Genomic DNA, 21,842 nt, shown 5'->3' on the forward strand with positions numbered 1-21,842 from the left:
ATTCTGTCAGTACCCAAGACATCTTCAGAAAGGAAGCGATAGCTTTCGCAACTGTGCCCACTCAGGGATTCCAGGGGCACCTAGCTGTGCACCCAAAACAGAGGCTCTCCCAGAGCAGGAGCACTAACAGGAGAAGCCTGCATCCACCACACCTCCAGGGCAGGGCCCAGATCCCTACCAACACCTCACCAAAGTTCCCAGGAGTTCTTGCTCCCATCAGGCTAGAATCCTTTCCCGAGGTCTTTCTTGTCCTCATCCCTATTTCTACCACAAAGCAAAACAGAAGGACAAAATCTTGGTCATAAAACCCAAATGAGCTCAGGGGATTGGGGTGGAGGGAGGGCTTACAGGGAAGGTTTTCAGCTCACAAGACCCTTCAGCTGAGGTTTCAAAATGGCAGCTAGCTAAACTCCATTTGGTCTAAATCTGCTCACCCAAACCTCCCTCCCATTCCCCAGGGTGTCCATCGTTACCAGCACAGTCACCTGCAAACATGGAATCTGGATCTCCCTTCTTTCAAATACTAGGGAAGTGGGACCACAAAGATTACCTCCCAATGACAGAGGAGGCTAGAAGGGGAGAAAGAAGGGGAGAAGGAAGACCTTCACGGCAGTGTGCAAGGACATGGCGGGCTCGCCCCATCCCGTATCTCAGCTATTATGCATTCCCAACTGGCTTGGCCAACATCCAGAGAGACTCCAGGCTGGTGAGTCTGTGAATGTGAGGCAGAGATAAGCCGCACGGAGAGGGGGAGCTCACCCACGGTTATATATGGGCTGTAGTGCTGCCGGAGCAAGGAGCCAAGGGACTCTTCCATTTCCAAGAATTTCTGCACTCGGTCCTCTCCCCAAGATTAAGAATTCTCCTTTTTGGCTGCCTCCCTCTCCCTGGAACATAACTAAGCAGCTTGAGAACATGAAAAACTGGGGGGGGTTGGTAGGAGTCTTTAATGTGTGAAAATCACGTTGACCCTGGATACTTGTTTGCAATAAAACCGGGAGTAGGAAGCTCCTTTCTTTCCTTTATCTCTGGGACTGCCAGCATTTGAGAGACAGGGAGGGGCCGATCTCCAGCCCTGCCCTCAGCCCAGGGATTTGCTTTGGGAGCTCAGAAAAGGTGTGCTTCCTTCCAGGAGGAGGCTGGGCCTTTGGGGAAGGGCAGACACACGTGGACAAACAGATATGGGAGGAAGGCCTCAGAGGAAAGGGAACAGCATGAGCAAACCCTCAGAAGGGATGGCTCTGAGGAGGACAGCTGGGGGAGAGACAAAGAAAAGTCTTATGGAAACTGAGGGATCTGGTCCTAGATGCTTATCCACCGTCACCAACGCTAGGATATCTCTGAATGTTCTCCTATGCACCCTCCATAGAGCAAAATCCAGCAACACAGGGCCCCAGCAAAGTCTGGAGGAAAGGAATGTCTGCCCGAGTCTTGCCCCAGGGTCAGACGCCTGGAAAAAATTCCTGGGATTATTTGGTGTTGTCTAAGATGGATTTGGAGCCACCCCGGCCGACGAGAGATGTGGCTTTGGATCCGGGCTGCCAGGACTGGTCTGTGGTGAGCTGAGGACAATTTCAGGTCTCAAAACTTTTGTCCTTGCTGTTCACCAATCTGAATCTCCCTTCCTCTCTCTTCCCTGTTCACTGAAATCCTTAAAAGCCATCTCCTTCCCCCGCTCCCCTGATCCCCTCGTTCCTAAGTAACCCACTGTCCTTTATGCTCCTTCAACAAGAGCTCATCTCTCTATTTCCAGGTTTGCTTGCCCGCCTTGTCTTATAATTAGTCTCACACCCCTCTAGGTGTACGCTCTCAAATGCCAAGAACTGGGTCTTACACATCTTTTTGACCCCTAGCACCCACTTCTCCAGAGCAGCCACTCAATAGATATTTATTGAATACACAGACCCCTAAGGAGTGACTGGCAGCTGCGGCATTTCTCTTCCCTACATCCATTCATTCATTTGTTCAACAAACGTGTGCGTGCCCAGTGTCTGCCAAGCTGGTTGGTGACTCTCTTGCAGAGCACACTGGAACCCTTCAATCAAGCAGCTAAAAAGTAAGTGTCGGTATCTAGGCTTCAGTATGAGGCTTCTTTGCAGGTCCAGGACATAGAAAATCCCACAGGATCGCTACGGAAAAACCTGACCACGGCAGGGGGGCTGCAGCCTACATCCCAATGCCTGTACCTGTCCAGATGGAAAGTCAGGCCCTCAAGAAGGCCCCTGGGGGACACAGATTGTCTAGGAGTGGGTGAGGGCCCTCAAGGGCTCTGCCCAGCCCATCCGGGAAAAGCCTAGATACACCTATCACAGAGGATGGTAAGTCAATCCAATTGTCTATGTACACAGTACTCTGGGAATGCTCAGTGTGGGGGAGCTGGGAATTTGGGGTTGAGGAGAGCTCAAAAAGTCATCTCGGCAGAGCAGATGCCATCCTGGAAGGGGGAGGATCCGCTGAAGGTCATGAGAAAAGTCTGCCCTGCTCAGGGATCAGTAAGTGCAAATTACTTGAGAAGCTGGTGTGTCCAGGAAGGGGGGGGGGGGGTTGATAGGGAACCAGGGGTGTGGGGAGAGGGCGGGGGTAGGTTAGGGATAGTCATTTATCCCGGTCTCTTTCAACTCCAAAATTATAGGATCCTAATCTGAACCCTCCCTGCCAACAACTTGAAAAAGTTGTCTGAGACCAGGGACATTTGGAGAGAAAGTTGAATAGTGAGTCAAATAATAAACCAAAAAGAAATCCTGAAGTCAAAACAAGGGATAAATTTTCCTTATCTCTCTACGACATGCATCAAAGCAGCTAGCTGCTGTCTGCCCCAGCCTGGGAAGATGATCACGGTTTTTAATGGCCTGTAAACAATAGGACCAGCCTTTGTAATAAAGTTGAACCAATTAATCCTTTAGGCTTCCTCCCTGCACCCTGACGACTCCCAGCTCCCCCTGCTCTGAGGCAGGGCCACCTTCAAGGGTCTGGGAAATGGAGGGATCCAGCCCTGAAACGCAAAGCCTCTGAGAGCTGAGGTGGTTTGTGAAAGAGAATCAACCCTGTGGGTGACAGTGATGGTTCCCAAAGGAGGGTCAAAGAAAATTGCCTCTATCCTGATCTGGGTAGAAGGAGGAAGACTCCTCTCGGAAAATACAAAAACAAACAAACAAAAACAAGAGACATGGTATACTAAGGAACTGGCAGAAGAGGTAAACTCTGTTCTTATGTGGTGAGCTCATTCATTCATTCGGCAAACATTCACACACTCCTATAGCGCAAGGCACCTGTACAGGTCCAAAAGTATACAGAGATTCCAAATACCTGCCCTCAGTGGAATTACAGTCTGGGAAGTGGTGCCAGGAATAAGGCATATCCACAGTTATGGACAAAAGTTAGTAGGATAGTATGTGCAAAGAGTTACACAAGTCCAGACCTTTCCGTTCATGGCTTTGCTTCTGGCTTTGACGTATCACGTTCAATGTGGGTGACTGGGGCAGACCTTATTGAAAACAACAGGGATATCAGAAAGAGGAGAAAGAAAATGGGGCAGAAAAGAAAAAGGAAACCAAGCCCCTCCTTCCTGCCCCTGCTCCAAGCTCAGCCCTAGTTCTGGGAAAGCAAAGGACCAGTTGTCACTAGAAGTCCCCAGGCAGGTCCAGGCCACTGAGTCACAATTCAAGGCACGTATGCTCCTGTATCAACAAGGCACATTTTTGCTGAATTGCACAAAATTCTGGCCATCTGGAGTTTTCTATTTGATATACCAATTCCCGGTACCTGACAACCATGTGCCCCTTTACGCTTAGCAATACCGCATATACGTGCATAAGCACACATGCATGCATGCTAACGGTGATCAGTGATCGAATAAAGGAAATTCTAAGGCTTTTTCACCTGTGCTTCAAAAGCTAACATTCTCTCCTTTCGAAAACAGTGACAAATACATGTTTTGCATGCGTGTAGCCTCTCATTTTTCAGCTCTTCAATAAATATTACTTTTATGTTCATGCCACCAGCAACCTTGGTTGGTAAACAAAGGCAAAACACTATCATCTCCATGTTAAATACTCCTCCTTTATCCATTTGTTTCCTACTCAAGAATGGTTGAGGGGCACCCTGGTGGCTCAGTCGGTTGAGCATCCAGCTTCGGCTCAGGTCACGATCTCACGGTTCATGAGTTCGAGCCCCACATCGGGCTCTGTGCTAACAGCTCACAGCCTGGAGCCTGCTTCGGATTCTGTGTCTCCCTCTCTCTCTGCCCCTCCCCCCTCCTTAGAAATGAATAAACATTAAAAAAATTTAAAAAAGAATCGTTGAACACCTACCATGTGCCATGACCATGCTGGGTATCACGTTTTCTAGCCAGAACAAGACAAATGCAAGCACTGCCTTCAAATGGGTCACAGTCCAGTGAGGGAGAGAGACAGGGAAATGCACTCCGCCTCCAGGATCTGGAGCAGCTTCCAGAGGAAATGATGCAGACAAACCTTAAAAGACTACTGTGAGAGGCACCTGGGTGGCTCAGTCGGTTAAGTGTCCACCTCTTGATTTCACAGTTCATGAGATCAAGCCCTGCATGGGGCTCCACACTGATAGTGCAGAGCCTACTTGGGATTCTCTCTCTCTCCTTCTCTCTCTGCCCCTCTCCTGCTCACACTCTGTCCCTCTCTCTCTCTCAAAATAAATAAATAAAGTTAAAAAAAAAAAAAGACTACTGTGATTTTTGCCAGGTGGAAAAGAGAGGGATGGGTCAGCAATTTGTGCTCAGAGAAGATGAGCTGTCTGGCATTTCCAGACCACGGAAGGGGTGAGGGGTGGTGAAGGGCAAAGGATGAGAAAGGAGACTGAAGAGGTTGGCTGGGCCCAGACCATAGAGCCAAGAAAGCCTTGCCAAGGAGTTTGGACTTTATCCCATGGGCAATGAGGAAACCACTGAAGGTTTCAAGCAGAGGCAGGTGACATGATCAGATTTATGTTTTGGCAAGATTATTCCAGCTTCTGGGTGAAGAATACACTGGAATAGGAAGAGACTGGGCAGACTCTAGAGACAGTCCCTAAACAGAATCAACAGGACTGGGTTCCCCATTGAAGGTAGGAAGGAAAGGAGGTGTCAACCTTCAGGCTTGAGGGGCCCTCATCCAAGACAGGAAACCAATAAGAAAGCAAGAGGCAGAGAAATTAAGTGCCTTGTCTAAGGTCACATAAATTACTGGATAGTGGATTGAAGCCAGGAACCTAAAATTCTTTCCAGTAGAAACCCCCTGGTTTGCCATGTTAGTATCAACCTGTGATTAAACTTGGCCATCATTTGCCAGGCTCACTTTTTGTTCCCTGCTTTTTCACACGTGTACACTTTTTGTCCTAGGAAGACCATAAACTCAACAGGTCAAAATGTCTTTTGACCTCTCATAGGGCCTGGCACATACTAGGCACTAAGTGGTCAATGAATGTTTGTTATTAAATCAAACCCCAGGAGCCCAAGGGCACCTTAAGCATTGTCTTACTTGTGACACAAGACACTTTCTTTCATCAATTCTTAACAAACAGTATTTTTAAAACACAATTCCTAGATCAAATAATTCCTAGATGTCTGGATTTCACAGTCCAGGAAATTTGTTACAACAAAAATTAGAGGGATCAACACGGTCTTGCCAATTTTTTTTTATTTTGCCAAATAAGGACAATCTAAAACCCAACTGCCATCTATTAACTGCCATCTACTACTTTGTTTCTTAAAAAACATTTCATACGTATCCAAAAGTCAGAATAATATAAGATTAAGGCTAATCCTTCAAATTAAATCAGAGTTCCTCAACCTTAGCACCATGGACACTTTAGGCCAACAAATCTTTGCTATGGAGATGAAGGGAGAAGAATGGGGGGCTGTCCTGTGCACCTTGGGGCATTTAGCAGCATCTCTGGCTGCTATTCATAACATACCAGTAGCCCCTCCCAAGTTGTGACAAACAATGTCTCCAGGCATTGCCAAACACCCCCAGGGGCAAAATCATCTCAGTTGAGAACCACTGAATTAAATAAAGCCTTACTAAAAATGTAGTTCTATTGTCCTTACCTTTTAAACCAGTGAAAACTTTAGCACAGACAGGCATCCATCCATAAACCAAAGGCACAGAGGCTAAGAGGGTGAGATTTGAAATCACACTTGAATTCAAATCCCAATTATTCCTCCTTCCTGTTGTCGTTGTCGCCTGACCTTGACCAAGTGATTGCTCTAAACCTCCCTTTCCTCTCCTGCAGCATCTACCTTGTCAGAGTGGTTGGCAGGATTGGATGGAATAGACACAACCCACTTAGCAACATGCCTGGCACATGATGGTCAGGAGAGGAAGGATGACCATTAATAATATTATTTCTAACACTTCTAAACACATAACACATTAACAATGGCTACCCAGATTTAAGACTGTCTGGATAAATGGACCCACACATAACACAGTAGGTCTTCAATAAACATTTATTGAATGAATAAATGACCCCTAAATCACCCTGTTCCCACCAGCTCCTGTCTTCAACCCTGCCACATCTAAGTCCTTTTCTCCTTTACCAGAACTTTCCCAAATCGTACCCATGGGGATTAAATACATAAAAGAAAGTCTGGCCAGTCCAGGACCTCTGCCTGGGGCTCTATGGCGGTGGGGGGGAGGGGGGGAAGTGTGGGAGAATTGGGGCGGGGGGGACTTTGTGGAATCCTCTAGCAAGAGCAATATCAATCCACCACCCAACTACCTGCACTTGGAACAGCTCTTACCCCACCAATGAGAGCACAGCCTTGTTGAGGCCCACCACTAACACCACCCATGTCATCACATCTTCAGGTGGCTGCTATCCTCCCTAGATATTTAACCTGGAGGTAGGCCAAGGACAGAAAAAGGAGATGGCCATATCCTTGAACAAAAGTAGCTATAAAAGGGCGTGGGAAGCAAGGCAAATGACAAATTAAACAAACAGACAACCTCAAAGGAAAGGAGGTGGAGAGGCTCCAACAAAAGGGTCAGAGTTCCTGCTGCTTCCTGCATCCCCACCAAGCCCACCTCCCACCTCAGCAGGCAGACAGAGCACTGGTGGCTCTTACAAGGGGAGAAACACTCCTCATTATAAACCAGACATGCTCCTGGCTGAAGCCCAGCCAGCAATAAATTCTGGAGTTCATCTCATAAGCACAGTAAGTATCTTTGGCAATTTCCCGAAGGACTGAATTTTTCTGACCATCACAGGGGCATAGGACGTGAGCATGGGGCAGGGCGGGGACTTAAAAAAGCAGGTGATCCAAGCTCTCATTCTATAGATGGGGAAACTGAGGCTCACAGTGAGAAAGGAACTTGCTCAAGACCATCCACGGGGGCCCCACTCAGTGGCAGCACTGAGCCAAGAGTTCAAGGCTTCAGTTGTAGCACTGAGCTTTGCCAGAAGCTCAGAAACATCCCCAGAAGAGGATGGTGTATTATGAACCAAATCTCACTCTTCCTGAAAAAATAAATGATCACATTCACAGCTTCACATGAGGAGAGGATTAACAAGTTCTCAGAAGGGGCCATTGATCTATGGCTTCTCCATCCATTTGGAAACTGAGAGAGAATAAATTAGTTCCACAGGAGGATCCAGCAACTAACTTCTCTACCCTAGCAAGCATCATTGGTCTTCTTCAGACTATCTGATACTATAACCAAAATACAAAGAGGATCGTAAAGACCATTTGGGGGAAATGTGCAAATGGTGACTCTGAGTAAAGACTACAGGGGTGTTCATTGTACCATTCTTGCAGCGTTTCGGAAGACTTGAAATCTTTCTAAGTAAAAATTTGAGGGAGAGTGAGAAAGCACTAAAGAATAATCTAAACTAAATTAAATTTGTTGTTAAAAATTCGGAAAGGAACCAGAAGGGACCAGAAAGGGATTCAGAAGGAATCATTCCTTCAGTTTCACTCAGTTTCTTTATCTGAGGACTAACACCCTCAGGAAAAAAAAAAAAAAAAAAAAAAGACATTGCAGAAGTTAGAGATGTAGGGTTCCAAACAAATATGTGATGCTGGTGTTCATAGTAGCCAGTAGCTATGGCAACCTTGGAATCCAATCTGATTTCAAATATTTTGTCCCATTAGCTCCCAAAATACACATATACTTGTCACATCATGTATCCTGGTGTTCTTGATTCAGAAAGTAACAAAAGTAACAACAGGCTATGGATGGGACAAATGTCAGAATCTTTCCCCAAAAATCCATCACCTTTGCAGTACAGGTGGCTCACAAAATCAATTAAATGCAGTTTAATTTCCATTCAGTTTGGAAATCCTTTCATATAAATAAATTATTGAATCAAAATCCACATCCAAACCACAGTCTGCCATGTTCTCTATCTACAGTAGTATTTAATTGGCGCCATATTGGATCCATAATCTAGCCCTGAAAATCTATCCTTGGCCACACAGATAAAATTCATGCCAGTGGGATGCCTGGGTGGCTCAGTTGGTTAAGCATCCGACTCCTGATTTCTGCTCAGGTCATGATCTTACAGTTCGTGAGATAAAGCCCCACGTCGGGCTCCTGACTGGCTGGTAGCACAGAGTCTGCTTGGGATTCTCTCTCTCCTCTCTCTCTGCCCCTCCTCCCCCTGCTACTCATGCTCGCGCTCTCTCTCTCGCTCTCTCTCTCTCTCTCTCTCTCTCTTTCTCTCTCAAAAATAAATAAATAAACATTAAAAAAAATGTCATGCCAGTAGCATGGCAGTCAAAGCTTGGAGATTTGAGGTAACACAGACCATTCAAGAAACCTGAAAGAATTCCTATGGCTAAAATAAGAGATGAGGGGAGATTCCTGGGGATAAAAACGGAGATGGAGGCCCAGAGTGCAGGGGCCAAGAACGGCTTCACCCAAGTCACCCATGAGGTGGCTGGCAGACAAAGAAACCAGGCTGAGCAGCTGTCCGAGTGGGGGGAGGGCAGGGACATGGCCCACAGGGACACAGAGGAGGCCCGGCCCACAAAGAGGCCCATTTTCCCACCCCTCGCCAGGGACGGATTCCTGAGTGGAAAAGAAGAAAACAAGGAAAATTCCGGTCCCAGCTAACAGATACATGCCATTGAAAGAAAACTGGATGAAGATATTTACTCCTATTGTAGAATGTTTGGCACTCCAGATGCGCTTTAACTTAAAATCGAGGAATGTAGGGATCAGGACTTGTAAAGAAACCAAAGATGTTAGTGCTCTGACAAAAGCAGCTGGTTTTGTGAAAGCCTTTATTCTTGGGTTTCAGGTAGAGGATGCCCTTGCCCTCATTAGGTTGGATGACCTCTTCCTAGAGTCCTTTGAAATCACAGATGTGAAGCCCCTAAAGGGGGCTCTAGGGAGACCACCTGTCAAGAGGGATAGGAAGAATTGCTGGTAAAGGAGGAAAAACCAAATTCGGCATAGAGAATGTGACATGGACATGGATGGTTTTGGCTGTAAGTTCACATCCTTGGCTCTTTCCAAAACATGAAGATGGCAAGAACCGCCATTTGCAACGTCATCCTGGGAAATCCTCCCTCAAAGGTTTATGGCAATATCCGAGCTGTGGCTAGCAGAGAAGCAGATCGTTTCTGATTTCAAATCAAGAGACTTTTTTTATCTTGTCTTTGGACTCTAGAGAAAAAGCCTTCCCCCCCAACCTGTGGTCACAAGAAACCATGTGAAGAGTATTCCAGTCACTTTAAGGCTCCATCACTTCTGTTCTCAGCCAGAAGCATAAACAGAAAGGAAAGGTTTGGTAAAAGTCACACACAGCGACTTTGAGGATAATTTCCACATCTGAATGTGGCACACTATACTTACACATTAACTATAATTTATCACTTCATTTTAAATAAAAGATTTGCATAGTTTATAACTCTTATGGGAGGGAAACTTCTGGTTGAAACAGTCCTGTATGAATTTATCAACTTATTTATAAATTTGTAACTTCTTATAAATTTATAAACATTTCTTGTCTATGGAGTATAATTAAAAGAATCATCCCATAAAAATAAATAAATAGATAGATAAAATAATTAATTAATTAAAATAAGAAATGAGGGGAGAATGAGCAGGGGAATATGAAGTTGGGAAGACAAGTAGAGATCAGACCCAAGAGGGTCTGAACACTCGACAAAAGAGGAGGAAGTTTATCCTTCAGGCAATAAGGAACCACTTTGAGATGGGAGGAATATAACTGGATCATTCCAGCAGAGGATGGATAGATGGAAGTAATTCAAAACTAGGGAGTCTAGTTGGAATGACAAAGACCTGACCTAAGGCAGTCAGTATGGAATGAAGAATGGAGGACAAGTTAGAGAGAGCTGCTAAAGGCAGCCAATGCACAGGACTTGACAGGAAGAGGGCAGATGTGCCCTAGAGAGAGAAGAAGCAGTCCAAGACGACCTCCAGCTTTTTTGACCTGGTAAATGATGCTGCCAGTCATCCAGACGGGGAACCCAGGAGAAGAGAAATGTAGTAGGTTTTGAACACGCTGAAGTTCCACCTGGATAGGCAGGTGTGGAGCTCCAGAGAGAAGTCCAAACTGGATATACGCATTTGAGAGTAATCATCACATATATGGTGGTGGATGCCATGGGTGTGGATGAGGTCAACTGGGAAGAAATTGACAACAAATAAGAATTGGTTCAAGAACAGAAACTCTGGGGGAGAAAGCTGCTAAGGGCAGGTAAGGAAGAGGAGTCCTCCCCAAGAACACTGAAGAGTGGCCTAAAAGGCAGAGACCCCAGCCTGCTTTTAAGTGATCCATTCTACCCCTCCATCTCCACAGGCTGGTCACACCATGCTAGCGTAGAGGAAGTAACAACAACGACCAGCTAGCGTAGAGGAAGTAACAATAACATATTAAAACAAACTCTCTTCTTAAAAACAAAAAAGACAAACAACTCAATTAAAACACAGGCAAAGGATGTGAGTAGACATTTCTCCAAACAAAATACACAAGTGGTCAAAAAACACATGAAAAGATGCTCAGCGTCATTAGCCATTAGAGAAATGCAAATCGAAACCACCATGAGATACCACATCACACCCACCAGCATGTCTAGAATCAGAAAAACAGATAATCACAAGTGTCAGCAAAGAAGTGGAGAAACTGGCCCCGCGCACGCTGCTGGTAAGAATGTAAAATGTGCAGCCGCTGTGGAAAATAGTGGTAGTTCCTCCAAAAATTAAAGATACAGTTGTCATATGACCCAGCAGTTTCAATCCTAGGTGTATGGTCAAAAAAACTGAAAACATATGTTCACACAAAGACTTGTATTTGAATGTGCATGTTAGCATTACTCATAATAGCGAAAAAGTGGAAATAACCCAAATGTCTATCAACTGATGGGTAGATAAATAAAATGTAGTATACCACCTAATGGAATAGTATTATGCCACTTAAAAAAAAATGCAGTCTTGATATATGCTACTATGTGGTTGGACACTGAAAACATAGTAAGTTGAAGAATCCAGACACAAAAGTCCACATATATTGTCTAATTTCATTTATAGGACGTAATCAAAATAGGGAAATCCATAGAGATTGAAGGAAGACTTGTGGATGCCGGGGGCTGGGGAGAGGGGGGAAAGGAGTGAGAAGTGACTACGTAATGAGTGCAAAATCTCTTTCTGGGGTGCCGAAAACGTTCTGGAATTAGGTAGTAGTGATGATTGCACCACACTGCAGGTTTACTAAAACCATTGACTCGTATGCCCTAAAACTAAAAATCAGTAAATTGTACACAGTTGAAATGGTGAACTTTATGTTACATGAATCTTATCTCAATAAAAAAAATTAAGTAAGTTCACTTTACAAAATTACCCATAGCCAAGAACAGCTGGGTAAGCAATTTCTCCAGCTTGCCCAGATATTCTACACAAAGAAAAGAAAATTCCAGATATTCTAACCAAAGAAGCCAAAGGGCGTGCTTCCCAAGAGACTCTTAAATATCTTTAAAAGTCCAATTTAAATTATATATGTGTGTGTGTGTGTGTGTGTGTGTGTGTGTGTGTGTGTGTGTATAATATCCATAGGTTGGGGATGAGTTGTTCTGCTGAAGAGCAGAGATGGTTCATTCAGCTCATGATAGCCATCCATGCCTCGGTAGGGTTGCCTCACCCACTTTTAAGATTTCTAAATGTCAGGGTGACAGGGACACAACCAGGCAACCATGATTTGACCTACAGAGAAACCACAACCAGGCATGACCTGTTATAGTTATCCAACAATGACAGGAAAGGAGAAATGATTTCTGGACCCAGAGTACCCCAAAGCCCCAGAACAGCAGTCTCCCAGCTCATGCCCCTTATTCAACTCTTTGACACCTACAACCCTTGCACTGTGTTCAAGATGACCTCCCGAGACAACATCCCGAGCTGTCCCAGGGTGTCAGCGCTCACCATGTAGGTAGCTGCTTTATCCACACGGTGCCTCAGGAGGTTACTCTGAATCGCTTTGGGCTTTGGACACAAGTGACTTTGAAATTATCACAATTTATATGGTTTACACCCAGCTCAACACCATCTGCGGCAGAAGTCAAGGCCTGAAGAAGCAAGTAAGGGACAGGAGATGGACCGTGTGTGCATTTATCAGAGTAGCTCCACGCCTGTGGGCAGGAGAACCTGAGGAGGAAGCTCCAGGGTTCCATAAAATTTTCCTGAGGATAATTTCATCTCTCTCCTTTCTCCACTGACACGCATCCCTCTCTTTTTGTTCCCCTTCTCCAGCCAAATTCCAAGGGCCACCGTAGATAACAAGGTAACAGAATGCAAATGCTTCAAGGGGGCACACCCCTACTCCAGAGAGACTGTCAGAGCGGGGAGGCAGATCTGGAGTGAACAGCAAAACCTCGGGACTGCTCTAGCCATTGGATAAGCAACCCCTCCTCCACGCCTCCCTGCTCCTGCCTCTCCGATGGGAAAAGGAACACAATGAAACTAGGCTTTCCCTTAGGGTTCTGACCACCTTGTGTGGAGATTATGATTACCCTGCCGTTGCTATGCCTACCGTGATGTCATTCCTTTATCATTCCATTTGCGTGGATTTTTTTCCCCCTTTTCTCCAAAGGATACCCTACTCCCCAGTGCCTGGGAGCCCACTGGGAGCCCAACTCCAGTCCTCATGCTATCTAGACCCAGGGAAACCACCCTGTCTGGGGACCTCAGGCAACGCCACATAGTCCTGATGGGGAAAAAAACGCTGGGAGCAGCTTCCAGGATGCAGGTTAGTCTATCCCTATACTTTAAGCAGAAGTAAGCAGGGCACAGTATTTTACCTTCTTCACTCAAAACTGCAAACAGGAGAGGAACATATGGTTAGGTCCTATCAGCTGTATTTAATTTGTCAGAAGAAAATCACTTCTTAAGTAAAATAAATGCAAAGAAGAATAAGGATAGAGGAAAAGGCGCACAAATCCCACACCATATCATGCACAGAAGAAAGCAAAGGAAGGGAGAAAATTATTTCCTCAATAGTTCCATCTCGCACCATCCAGCCATGTATCTCCAGGAGCTCTATGCCAACGGAAAGCATTCCTCTGGGTTCCGACTGTGCACCAGGCTCCGTGCTGGGTCCTGGAGGCCCAGTCCCAGCCTTTAAGAAATAGTAACAAGATCACTGTTCACAATCACGACATCTACACAGGCTCATTCAAAAGGATTTTGCTCCACTAAATAGAGGAAAACTGTGGCTCTGAAAGACCAGACTATTTGTCCTTGGCCATGACGCTCAGTCTACAACCTGTGGGCAGAGAGTGAAAGTGCGGGCATGGGCAGGCCTTGCCCCAAATCCTCAGATGAAGGCAACAGCCTGCTGTCTGCTTCCTCCTCATTCTGTCTTCCCCTCCCAGGCCCTGCGGGGCTTCCGCAGACAGGGAAGGAAGGCAGAGGGCGGTGGCTCCAGTTCCAGCTGCTGCAACCTCACCAGGGGAATGGCAGCCACCTGCCTCAGACCGTGGGCAGGAGGGCCCAGGGAAGGCCTTCCCTGCGGCCTGCTCACCCTCTGCGGCCAAGTTCACCTTTATGTCATGGCCCTGCTCCTGGAAGTCACAGACGTCACTGTGAAGACACAGCACCCTGTAGAAAACAGCGGTCCTGCTGCACTAGAAATATCCAGACTTGTTCCATAAAAATGGCAATGACTATCGGTATCAGCAGCGCCGTGGTCTGCAGCCAAAACCCAACACACAGAACTGGTGTTGTCTTTCTAAATACACAACGTGCTTCTGATCGTTTAACCAGAAGCACCTATTCGTTTAATCAGAAGCAAGAGAAAAATCCGATCCCCATTTTGTGAATGAGGAAACCAAGGCCAAGAAAAGAGAAGGGGGTCACAGGTGACATCCACTGGCAGAGATGAGATTTTTATCTCAAATATTCATTTGGGGGCACCTTGGCAACAGCACAAGCCCTCGGCACTTTGGGTGGAAGTCACACTACCGGGCCGCCAAACCAGCCACAACTGTTAGTTTTTTTGTGTGTTTAGTGGGGCCAGGGGGGTGGATGGCAAGGAGAGGCGGGAGAGAGATTCCCCACGAAAGCCCAGTCTTTGCTCCCAAACTGGCCGCTGAGACTGTTCAGGGGCAAGATGTCGGAAGTGGTGAAACTATCCTCCTTTTTAACAAGTCAGTCTGCCTTTCACCTGTCCTGAGGTAGGTGTCCACATGCCCTACTTTTCCATGCAGCCCTGCTCCCTTGGGAACAGAGGCCCGAACAGGCTGCTCTCCCTCACCCAGGTTATGAAGCCTTGCCATCCAAAACCAGGCCAACGAGAACGCACAGGAAACATTCACTAGACCGTGGCTTGGTTGGTTTTAACAGCAAAAGCTACATTTTAGGACCCACCCCTGCGAGAGAGGACCTCACAGAAATCTCAGAGTGGATCAAAGCAGGCCAGCCTGATCACCCCCACTAAACCCCAAGCTGCAAGGGAATCTGAAAAGCAGAAGTTCTGGAATCAGAGCTGGGCTTAAACCTCAGCAACACCCACTCACGATGCGGCCTTCAGCTGCCTGCCCCTCAGGTGTCCTCATCTTGAAATGGGGATGAAAATACCTAACTTCAAGAAAGTATGAAAATGCCAGTACATTCTAAGCACATCAAGACGGTAGCTATGATTACCGATTTACCAAAGGCAGCAGTGTGTCTGTGCTCAGACTCCCACACATGTTCTTGGATCCTCTTCTGACCAACGTCCTTCACTTTCAACACAACTGGCCTGGGGGTAAAGCCTTCAGCCACAGAACAGAGCTCCGGCCCTTGCCAAGCTAACTGACCCATATAGGGTTCACAGCCCTGTTCTTACTAGAGCAACTCTTTTGTTTGACTTGTAAATTTTTGCATGTACCTTTTATGCATTTGTATACATATACATGCATATATAATGTATTCAAATGGCATTTTATCACATGTCATTTTGCTATACGTTGTTCTCCCACATCAGCACCCCCCATCCTCAGCCCGCTTTCCCCTGGTAGCCCATGTTAACATTTTAGTGTGTCCTTCTACATTTTTCCCCAGACTCATGTAACTTCAGACACACACACACACACACACACACACACACACACACACTCATAGTGGGTTGAGGGGGGGTGGTTATTGTTTGTTTAAAAAAATAGAATTATAGATCATATACATTCTTCTCCCTTTTATCTATTCTGCCATACTTTACCAAAATCTTTTAATGGTTCTGTAATGATCCAAGGTGTGAAGGTACCATAGCTACTGGGCCATTTCCCTACTGACATAGGCACTCATTGAGTTTCAATTCTTGGCTGCTACTAACAAGCCAGTAATGGATTCCTTGTACATCCGTCCTCACCAAAAACCACTTTCTTTTTTTAAATTGTTTGTTCATGTTTATTTATTTTTGAGAGAGAGAGAAACAGAGTGTGAGTGGTGAGGGCTAGAGAGAGAGGGAGACACAGAATCCAAAGCAGGCTCCAGACTCCAAGCTGTCAGCACAGAGCTTGACGTGGGGCTCAAACTCATGAACCGTGAGATCATGACAAAAAAACAAAATCAGATGCTTAACCCACTGAGCCACTCAGGTGCCCCTCGAAGACCACTTTCTAACCAGACAAAATACCAAGCTCCAGGATGTGAAAGTCACCCATCAAAAGGACCTCGTGATGAGCTCCCAATGTAGCCACTCATCCTTAAAACTCCTCTTTGCAAAGACCCCCTGCTTCTAGAAGGGCATATCCCAGGCAAGGAACTGGCCTCCAACCACCAGTTCTTCCAGGATTCTACAGTGTCAAGTCAACTCTGCAGGTCTTAATTTTCCCATCTGTAAAATAAAATAATAACAGCCTGGTGCTACAGGATCTGAGAGCACTTTTGTGAGTGATTTTTATGAGGAAGCAGTGTGTGAAGTAGTATTTTTGGTGTTATTCTATGGGATGTTGTTTCTAGCTTGTTGTTTGGGGGTCACAGAAGGGAGGGCAAGCCAAAACGAACAGATTTGATTAAATTCCCGCTAAGATTCAGGGGTGCCTGGGTGGCTCAGTTGGTTGAGCATCCGACTTCAGCTCAGGTCATGATCTCACCGTTCATGGGTTCGAGCCCTACGTCAGGCTCTGTGCTGACAGCTCAGAGCCTGGAGCCTGCTTCGGATTCTGTGTCTCCTTCTCTCTCTCTGCCCCTCCCCTGCTCATGCTCTGTCTCTCTCTGTCTCAAAAATAAATATAAACATTTTTAAAAATTTTTGAATTCCCACTAAGATTCAGAGGTCCCTATTTATAAGGTTTCGGGGGCTGGACGGGAAGGCCTCCTGTCCCTCTGCATTGCTGAAGCACCTTGCACCATGGCTGTTTACAAACAGAAGTCAGAGCTAGACCAAGGGACTTTTGACTCTCTATTTGCCCAGCTTTGTCGAATTCCAAAGAAGGGCAACTATAATTGAAGTTATGGGAGGAACGACCCAGCGAGCAAATTTTGGGAAATCAGTAATCTCACTGATGTTTGATATTCACTCAAAACTTCCCTAAACTCTACATCTCATTCAATAAAGGGTGTGAGGAGTATTGGGAGGGTAGGAAATGATTCTTTTTTGCAAAGGATGTGGCAATTAGTATTTGCTGTTCTTGAAAATAAAGCAGACATTTTGGGGGGTGGGGGAGGAGTCCTAAACCTTCCATTTCAGGTACTACTACTCAGGTAGCATTTCAAGAGTCTCCCCAAAAGAGGCAGTTCCAGCAACTCAAGTGAATTTTCCCAGTGACCACACGGTCCACACGCATGAGAGGGGAGAAATACAGGAATGGCAAAATGACAGAATGAGTACAGTGTTATTCTGCCTTAAAACCCAAATCAGATGTGAATATGGAATCATTTTCTTCATCAAAATCAAGCAGAGGATTGGCACCCCTTCCCCGGAAGAGCGTGTGGCAGCATTTCCTGAATACACACCCACCCTCTGACCTGGAGATCCCACCGGCAGGTGTGTGCACTTCAGGCCCCCAAAAGACATGTGCCAGCATATCCCTCACCGTGAAATTCATAGAAGTCTCCAACTAGGAACTGCCATGTGTCCCTCAAGAGTAGAACAGGCATGGGGCGCCTGGGTGGCTCAGTCGGCTATGTGTCCGACTTCGACTCAGGTCATGAGCTCGCGATCACAGTTCACAGGTTCAAGCCCCACGTCAGGCTCTGTGCTGACAGCTCAGAGCCTGGAGCCTGCTTCAGATTCTGTGTATCCTTCTCTCTCTGCCCCTCCCCCGCTCATGCTCTGTCTCTCAAAAATAAACATTTAAAAAATGTTTTAAAAAAGGGTAGAAGAGGCAAAGAAATGGTCTATTTACCTGAAGGACTACACAGCACTAAGAACAAACAGCCTAATACTACAGTCAACACTATAGATGAATCTCACAGTGTTGAAGGGGGAAATCCAGACGCAGAAGCGGACATAGTAGAAGATTCCATCCGATGGGGTAGGTACCCTTGGCGGGGCTGGGTAAGGGGTGAGGTTGTAACTGGAAGGGGCACAGCTGGGCTTCTGTCCTGTTGTTTCTTAATCTGGGTGTTGAGGACACAAAGAAATTCAACTTGTTGAAATATTTCGGCTGAACACACCGTGCACCTTTCTCTGCATATGCTACACTTCAATATTTAAAACTTTAAAAAAATCAGTCAATGAGCAAAACTTAAAGGTGATTATGAATAAAGTAATCAGGCAGACAAGGCTCCTGGAGCCAGATCGTATCTGGCGTGTATCGTTCCCGGGAGCTCTCCTGTCGATGCGAAAACCAGACAGATTAGCTGAGTGTGCAAGACGGGCATTCTGTGAGAGGAGATGAAAGGCGAACGGAGAACCTGGCACTTTCTTTGGAAAAGAGCAGTTTCACCAAATCTAGACTTGCAGCCTCCACTCAGGTTATTAATCCAATGCGCTGTTACAGATGGACCCACATTTGCTTCAAAAATACTCAGGGTTTTGGTTTTCGCTTTTCTGCCCTTAAAAAAAAAAAAAAAAGTTTGGAATGAGGGAAAAGGCCTAGTTATTTTATATGGAAATCGAATCTATTTTCACAGAGACTAGAGTGAAAATCCCATCAATGGGAAGGAAGCGGAAGCTGGAGATGGAAAGAGATGCTCTATAAAGCTCTAGCACCACAGAGACACCACAGGGTCTCTTCTCAGCTCAATAACAATATTTGTAACAATGGCTAACACTTAAGCAGGTTTATATAGGCTAGGTAGGCATTGCTAGAAGTGCTCACATGTATTAATTCATTCAGTCCCCACCTGTGAGGTAGGGGTTTATGTAATTCCCAACTTACAGACTGAGACTGAGGCCCGGAGAGGTTAAGAAACTTGCCAAAAGTCACACAGCTAGTAAGTGACAGAAGTAGGCAGTCTATCGAAAGTCTGTGTTCTTAACCATTATACCCTATTGCTTCCTAATAAGCACTTATTAAGCCCCTACTGTGCACTGTGCCGAGCAAGAGAGATACTGAGATACAGAAAACACTAGTCCGAGGGTTATGGAGTTAGTCCAGGCAGTGACAAGGATCACACAGGCATCTAGCCATCTAATTTCACAATGAAAAGTTGGAAAACTGTCTCCAAACACCTGGATATTTAGTTTTCAAGGACTCCAAAAGCAGTGTCCTTTTTCTCACTGATACTATGCTACCCATTAGAGTAAGTTGTAAGAATACACATTCCTTGATGCCCCACCCACCGAGTCCTGAGACTCAATAAAGCTCTCATCAAGTTGATTAAGAGGCAAAGACGACCTGTAAGCACATTTGTTTATTTTTCCTGAACTGCCCTCTTGTGTAAAAAGGGTTGTTCACCCCTGATCTAGCAGGCATACATACAGGGCCTCTCAGAGGAAGAGAGACTCTCCCCCCCCCCAGGTACCCAGGTGATTAAAAAATGAAGAAATTCGGGGCGCCTCGGTGGCTCAGTTGGTTGGGCATCCAACTTCGGCTTGGGTCATGATCTCACGGTTCGTGGGTTCCAGCCCCACGTCGGGCTCTGTGCTGACAGCTCAGAGCCTGGAGCCTGCTTCAGACTCTGTGTGTCTCTCTCTCTCTGCCCCCTCTCTGATCGTGCTATGTCTCTCTGTCCCTCTCAAAACTCAAAAATAAATAAACATTTAAAAACAAAATGAGGAGGGGCGCCTGGGTGGCTCAGTCAGTTAACTGTCCAACTTCGGCTCAGGTCACAATCTCGTGGTTCATGAATTCGAGCCCTGCGTCGGGTTCTGTGCTGACCGCTCAGAGCCTGGAGCCTGCTTCGGATTCTGTGTCTCCCTCTCTCTCTGCCCCTCCAGTGCTCATGCTCTGTCTCTCTCTGTCTCAAAAATAAATTAATTTTAAAAAAACATAAATAAATAAATAAATAAATAAATAAATAAATAAGAAGAAATTCAAGGCAGGACTACAACATGTATGGCACATTTTAACGTTTATTTATTTTTGAGACAGAGAGAGAGAGACAGAGCATGAATGGGGGAGGGACAGAGAGAGAGGGAGACACAGAATCGGAAGCAGGTTCCAGGCTCTGAGCCATCAGCCCAGAGCCCGACGCAGGGCTCAAACTCATGGACCGCGAGATCATGACCTGAGCTGAAGTCGGACACTTAACCGACTGAGCCACCCAGGCGCCCCATGTATGGCACATTTTAAACATGCACACTTCACAAATTCACACTTTTCCCGCACATGCACACACAAACCCAAATATGATGTAAAATTACTATGATCTCAAAAGAATTACAGGATTTACTATTCTTAATATAAATTCGTAGTGCCCGGATGCCACGGATGGTATGATCTAGGCACAGAAGATACATGTGATCCCTTGTGACGTACATCCTGGTGATTACGTATATAATCTCATGCAGAGACGACATCACAGTTTCAGCTGAGGCCTCCAGAACTAGAGACCCTGGTTTAATCAGCTCTCACTATCGTCCCCACCTTATTAACAAGCTTTCCTTAAGGAAAGAAGAATAAAAGATCGATCCCAGTGGTAAGAAGAGTGAAGGCCCAGTTGGGAACTGATGAGAGAGAAGACACGAGGTTCACAGAGCTGGAGAAAATGTGAGTGAAAACCCCAGGACATGGCCACCTACAGAGCCAGGCTAGCCAGCTGTAGGATCTCCATGACACCAAGAAGTCAAGACCAAGAGGTCAGCTAAGGTTACGAGAGCCAGGCAGGAGGAATATGACCACCTGCCTCCTTACCCGTGAGGCTAGCTCCTACCCAGGACCTTAGATGCCCCACTCACAGTGCTGGCCCACCTCTGCCAGCTTCTCCACAAGCACAGGTGGGGTCCTAAGCACTTAGGAGTCTTCCAACATGTACTCCCTTCTCGAGGTCCACCCCATTTCCTGGGAGTCAATTAGATGCTTTTAGGGAGTCAAAAATGGTGCCCATTGTGAGATGCTACTTTCTACCAGAGTAGTGTGTGGTCTGATTCCAAAAGCTGGGGATGAAAAGAGTATGAAAGCTCCTTGGACCTCTGAAAATGAGACAGTGCCGAAAACCGGTGGAAACCCATTGTCCAATATCTTTATTTTTCTGCTAAAATCTACCCACCGTGTGAGTTGCCAAGGCAAGTTACGTCTCTTGTTCTGAAGCTAGGAAGGTTCTCTCTCCACATGACACCTGCAGGAGATGGAAAACAATACCCTCTGCATATCATAGAACACCAGCTCCCAGTAAGAGGACACCCCAACTCCTGCCAGTGCAGTACCCAGGCAGGGGTGGCTTTTCCACTTTTCTCTAGACAGGCCACCAGGGTCCTCTTCAAGGGCAAAGGACTCCCCAGCCCCTGTGAGGCCTCACTGCACACTGTTTATTTATAATTTATTTATAATTTCTACAGCTTTTTACCTGGAGACACACCCAACAAGAAGGGGTCTTACTCTCCCCACAGAGGTCTGTAGACCATGTACTAAATTCACTTGCTCTTACTCAAGCTATAGAAAGCTGACCTTGAAATATCCTATCTAAGGTCATCTCTTAGGTCCAGCCCAGGCCAACACAAACTGATTTTATTTTTTCAAAACACCAGCCCATTCAAATAGCCTTGTCTGTCTTCATTAACATTCTCAGTGACGAGAAGGGCCAGGGTTCAAGGCCCAAGGTTGCATCTAGAGGCCTATAGGAAGCTATAAAACTGAGAGATATAGCCAGTCCACGAGCTATCCTTGAGTCACTGACCTTCTTGACACATTCTCACTCCCTGGCAGTAATAGCTTAACACTTCCTGAGCATTGACTCTGGCTCAGACCATATCCTAAAAGCATCACATGGGTTGACTTATTTCATTCTTATACCAACCCTGGGGTACATGGAAGGCAGCTATGCTCACCACTATACCACCAA

The 21,842-nt window shown here is 46.0% G+C and overlaps 1 protein-coding gene and 1 pseudogene across 4 annotated transcripts in view; one reads left to right on the forward strand and one right to left on the reverse strand.

Annotated features, from left to right (window-relative positions):
- DPF3 (double PHD fingers 3) overlaps window positions 1-21,842 on the reverse strand; it is a 303,086-nt gene that overhangs the window by 201,917 nt on the left and 79,327 nt on the right. The gene's annotated exons all lie outside the window — the stretch shown is intronic.
- On the forward strand, window positions 8,829-9,730 carry LOC113601372 (RNA-binding protein PNO1-like; annotated as a pseudogene).

Source organism: Acinonyx jubatus, chromosome B3 (genome assembly GCF_027475565.1).
Source record: "Acinonyx jubatus isolate Ajub_Pintada_27869175 chromosome B3, VMU_Ajub_asm_v1.0, whole genome shotgun sequence".
Classification (NCBI taxonomy): Eukaryota; Metazoa; Chordata; class Mammalia; order Carnivora; family Felidae; genus Acinonyx; species Acinonyx jubatus.